Here is a 6,339-nt window from a genome sequence, read left to right as displayed (position 1 = left end):
AAGGTAATAGAAACAAGTCTGACTTTTGATTGAATTGACTGACTTTACAAGATAGAAATTTCGGGTTGTCACAACACTCGATGATTTTTCACCCTAGGAATCTCTAACTTACGACATAGTGGGGAGACTTAGGAGTTACGAGTACAATCTATTACATACATATAATTTGATATTATATAGTATTTAATTGATTTTCACATCTCTCACAATATATCTTCCTATTTGATTTCTTATGTAGGTTTGCCAAGAGCATGACAGGCGATGGATCGTGGAGGGCAGCTCCCTCATCAGAGGAGGAGTGTACAGTACTTGATGACTCAGTCGATACCCTGGAGGAAGGTGATGACTTCGAGCCCGATTATACTCCCGCTGAGCATCTATCAGAGCCAACCCTTTCACCAGACTACACACCGACTGGGCTACAACTTCTCAGTTCCTAGTACGAGCCCAACGAGGATCAGGAGTGCATTTCCTCCTTACCGGAGACCTCACCTCCCCGCCCCACTCCTTCCCATTGGTCTTACAAGACATCCACGGATACTCGGGTGAAGAAGACCCCGATGAACGTTGTTACTACCCCATCACGGGCGGCATGCATACTAGCATCACCATCGACAACAAAAAGATCCCATGGAGACGCGATTTGGATGCCCAGATTCGAGCCTTGGTGCAGGAGGATCCTATTGGATCACTATTTGAGGTAGGGGAATCATACACTACACCTACCCCTAACCTTGATACCCCTGTGGATTAGGCCATCTATCTTCTGGTGCCCATCACCTCCCATCTCTCAGCTTGTATTGGAGCGATGGACACTGAGCTCTTCTTGTTGAGGGTGCATTACATAGAAGTGGAGAATACATGATGGAGAAGAGGAATTTACTCATGCAGGATGAGATTCAAGAGGCACGCGGCGATGCCCAGTTCCACCGTCAGGTGCTAGAGGTGGTGATTAGCCACTCAGATTGATTAGAGCTCCAGGTGGAGAGGGTAGAGTCTCGAGTCTCTCATTCTGATATTTTGCTAGAGTTTGTATATAGACAGTTAGTCCAGTTGATGGCACTTCTTATAAGTGTACTGTGGTTTTTTTTTCTTCTACTTGGACCCTTGCATGGTAGCTAGGAGTGATTTGGATACTTTTCTTTTGGGTTATGGTATTAAGAGAAACCTACACACGTATGCTTCGTAATCATTGGGATTTTCTTACCTTAACGACACTTTGTTTTGGTGACTATAGCATGATATATATATATATATATATATATATATATATATATATATATATATATATATATGATACATATTATACATATGTAGTTGCATAAAATTTGTGTTGTTATTATTGTTCCCATTTACATTAACACTAACACAACACAACCTAGCCATGAGATTACAAACTTGCAAATTTCGAGATATTGACTTACGTCTCGACACTATCTTTAGGAATCTGGAAATGGCACCCCAAGAATTACCAGATCTAGTCAAGGTCTTCAAGGTGAGCGCGATGCTCAGTCAGCACAAATTAACCTACCCCTATACCATGAATCTGTGAATGCAATGGTCGAATGAAGAATAGCTATGGCACTAGCCGCCCTTGGAAATCATGCAAACTCTAGAACGGGAGGAGAACGCTCCCAAGGAAATGAGAAAGGTGCACTAAGAGCATGCACCTACAAAGATTTCATGAACTGCAAACCCAAGACGTTCTATGGGAACGAGAAAGTTGTAGGACACGCCAGGTGGATCAAGAAGATAGAGTCTATCTTTGAGATCAACTCATGTGCTCAGGAAAGCAAGGTCATGTTCGCCGCATGCACGTTCGTAGACACGTCTATGTCTTGGTGGAATGGTCACGTCAAGATTGTAGGTCATCGCCAATGCCAATGCTCTGTCTTGGGAGCACTAGATCAGGAACTATGGAACTTGACCATGAGTGATGCCGACATCTCAACCTATACTAACAAGTTTAATGACCTCGCTACCCTTTTCCCAAACTTTGTGACCCTTGAGTACAAGAGAGTGAAAAGGTACACATGGATATTGGTTCAACCCATCCAAGGGTTGGTCACGGCCTCTCGACCATCGACATACGATAGTTCCAAAAGGTTGGCTTACATCCTGACCAAACAAGAAATAAGACGAGGCATGTTGATCCAAAAGTCTGACATCGCAAGGTCATGGGAGACCTAGCACAAACATGGGAAAAGATTTAAGGGTACCTCCAAGAAAACTCCCAGCAAGAGACAAGAGACTGTCAGGGCTTACGCTATCGGTCAGGCCCCGTCAGCGGTCGTAGCCACCGCATCTCTAGGACAGTATGCGGGAAAGCACCCACAGTGCAATTTGTGTCACTTCCACTACTCCTGAAATTGCATGCATTGTAACAAGCGTAATCGCAGAGGGCATATTGAGAAATACAATCACCAACCCGCGAATGTTCCTACTGCTACAACCAACTAAGGCATGGTTGCTTCACTAGATAATTAAGCCTGCTTTGAATGTGAGATTGTAGGGAACCTCGGAAGGAACTGCCCAAAGCTGAGGAACGAGGGAGGAAATGCTAGAGGAAGAGCGTTTGTGATTGGCACGAAGGTTACCATTCAAGATAGTTGTGATAGGTATATTATCTTTTAACGGTTTATACACATCTATACTCTTTGATTATGGTGCTGAAAGAAGTTTCATTACACCTAAATTTAAAAAATGGACAACGGAGAATCAGGTAGTACTCAGGAAATACTAGAAAACTGCCTTCTAACTCTCATTAACCACAACGCCAACAGATGTGCGTGAATTTATAGGATTGGCAGGCTATTATAAGAGATTTTTAGAAAATTTCTTAAAAATAGAAAAACCTCTCACTACGCTTACATAAAAGGATACAAAGTTCGAATGGAAAGAACAACATGAATCCGTGTTTCATAGATTGAAAAACATGTTGTGTAGTGTGTCAATTCTTTCACTTCTGGAAGGAACCGAAGATTTTGTCGTCGATTGTGACACATCACATCAGGGCATGGGATTCATGCTCATGAAAAGAGGAAAAGATCTTGACCAGAACAATTTGATAGGATGGATATTTGAGAAAGAGGTTATTTGTGATTTTTAATATATTATAAGTATAATATATTAATTGAGGAATCATGTTATTTAATTAGTATTGATCAAGAATTAATTTGGAATTAATTTAGTGATCAAAAGAGACTAATTAAATTAACGGGGACTGATTATGTAAATCCGTGATACATATAGTTTGGGCCAATGATCCATGATTGATTAGTGATGGACTAAGTTTATGTGAAAGTCCATGAAGTGTTAGTCCATAAGGCTAATGAGTTATTGGATTAAAAGCCCAAGGGAATTAGGGTTTACAAGTTGAAACCCTAGTAATTCCAAACTATATATTGAACCCCTAAGCTTGAAAAATGGGTCCCCAAGACTCCTAAGGTGTATGCCTAGCCGATTTGAGCTTCATAACTTTTCTCTCATATTCATCTTTTGTTCATGGTGTCTTGTGAACCGTTTGAGGCATCACACTTGAGGTGCTAAGCTCTTGAAAGGCCAAATTTAACAAGCTACAACAAGAGGTAATATTCTAACTAGTTTTTTATGGTTCATATATCAATTGTATGCTAGTTTTAGGCTTCATGCTTTGGATTAATTTTTGTTGCATGCATAACTAGAGAAAACTTAGATCCAAAGCATTAGGGTTGTATGTGCACCATAGGAGTGTTATATTACATAAAACCCAACAGTACCAACATCGATCGTATCAGATAGAGATAGCCGATTTACATTCTGGTTCTGGAAAACAATGCAACAAGCATTAGGAACCCGACTCGATATGAGTACCGCCAATCACCCACAAACAAAAGGTTAAAGTGAGAAGACCATACAAACCTTAGAGCATATGCTCAGAGCATATGTAATAGACTTTTTAGAGGCATGTGATATTCACCTACCGTTGGTTAAATTTTCCTATAACAATAGTTATCACACGAGCATAAACGTTGTACCATTTGAAGTGCTTTATGGGAGAAAGTGTTGTTCACCTTTGTGTTGGGAAGAAGTCGGTGACACCCAAATAGCAAAGAAACAAGTAGTGAACATGTTGCTAACCAGACTTGAGATTATTCACGAGACAATCGAGAAGATTGTGAAAATTAAGTAACGGTTGAGAACGCCTCGTGATCTTCAAAAGAAATACGCCGACTTTCGATGAAAACCACTTGAATTTGAAGTTGAAGATAAATTCATGCTAAGGGTATCTCCTTGGAAAGGGGTTATAAGATTTGGCAAGAGAGGCAAACTAAATCTGAGATACATAGGACCTTTTGAGATCCTTTTGAGATCCTTTCCAGGATATACCCCAAGAGATCAATAGCATACACAATGTCTTTCTCATTTCAAACCTTAAGAAATATCTCTCTGAAGACATGCTAGTTGTACCTCTCGATGTGATCTAGATCGACACGAAACTCAATTTCATCGAAGGCTAGTCGAGATCATGGATTACAAAGTCAAGAGGCTTAAGCAAAGCTGCATTCCCATAGAAAAGGTACGATGGAACTCTAAGCGTGGACCGGGGTACACATGGAAATGCAAAGATAAAATGAAGAGCAAGTATCCTTATTTATTTGAGAACGCCCTAATTACATGCTAAATTTCGAGACGAAATTTCTTTTAACGGGCGGAGGATTTTACAACCCAGGAAATGTCACCAAATGTCGTTAACATTTAATGATAGGACATAAGAATGTAATAAGGACAACCTTGTAACTATCAATATATTTTAATATATTCGAAATTTGCATCATTATTTACGTCAACGTTTAGGCTCAAAAATAAGTGCACAAAAAGTCGCGTCACTTTGAGCACAGGTTAACATAATTTGAATACTTAAGCTACCACGATTCCAGAAATATAAATTTCGTGAGAATCCGACACAATATGGGTGAGATATTCCATTTATGGTAAATGTAAGTCTACTATAATTAAAAAGTTAAAACGAAGAAAACTACCAGCAGATTGGTTGACTTTTGGAGAAAGTCACCAACTAGACAATCGTAGTACTAATTAAAGTAGGAATTATGAGGCAAGGAACGCATAAATAGGACATTACGTGTAAGAGTTTGGATTTTTATAAGATTATAACATTAATAAAAATACGTCGCAAAACGAAAGTCAAAACTAAACAAAACGACCAAAAGGAAAGTTGTAGAGGATGACGATAACTATATATATATATATATATATATATATATATATATATATATATATATATATATATATATATATATATATATATATATATATATATATATATATATATATATAAGAGTCAGTAAGAACGGATTTCGTATGCGAGAGTTACGAAATTTCAAAGGTGAATTTTTATTATCATGCACGCATTGCGTCGCGTGCACTGACACCCGATTGCATAGAGATACGGGGTGCTGTGGCACACTAAGATGCGGACACGTGGCACAATCGTATGGCTCACGCGCATTTTCACGGCGTGCGCTCTGAACCTACTATAAATACAGGTATCAGCAGTTCATTTTCTCACACCACTCTCGATTCTCTCTCTAAGAACGCCTCATGTGTCATTGCCCCAATCGCCTCTCAAAGTGCTAACTTTGATTTCTACCCTACACCAACGTTTTCAAACTCATAGATGAGTTCACGGACCCGCTTTCAACTCTTTTTGGGTTGGGAGGGGAGGGGGGTAGGGGGAATACATGTCTAAAATACAACTTTACATAGTTATCACTAATTATGGTTAGATAATTATGCCCATAGCTTTAGGATAATATTATGGCCGATAGTCAATCTTCCCAGAATCTTTAGCTAATATTATGTCTAGTTGTTATGTTAAACCACAATGATCGATTAGATCATACCTAGTTGTCACGCTGACCAGTTACTAGGAAACGCTGAAACTCGTTACTATAGCCACTCTTTGGATAAGCTTAGTACGTAGTGTTATTCCGCCCGAATTCTCGGCTACATAAAACACACACACACACAATATATATATATATATATATATATATATATATATATATATATATACATATATATATATATATATATATATATATATATATATATAAGTATATCGTATAAATACAATGAAAATAACAACACGACCGACCCGGGGAGGCCCCTATGACAAGAGTTAGATGAGACATGATTCATCAACACGTTGATTGGTATTCAGCTAGCGCCGTACCAAGAATCATTAATTCTTAAATGTATAGATCTATCCGGGATTGACACTCCCACCAGTGGTTGTTGTCTATAACCCGAAGGCAAAGCGAAGGAGGCATAACTTTC

This window comes from Lactuca virosa, chromosome 8 (assembly GCF_052849685.1).
Source record: "Lactuca virosa cultivar CGN04683 chromosome 8, Lactuca_virosa_CGN04683_v6, whole genome shotgun sequence".
In the NCBI taxonomy this organism is placed as follows: Eukaryota; Viridiplantae; Streptophyta; class Magnoliopsida; order Asterales; family Asteraceae; genus Lactuca; species Lactuca virosa.
Note: the sequence above shows the minus strand (reverse complement) of the source record.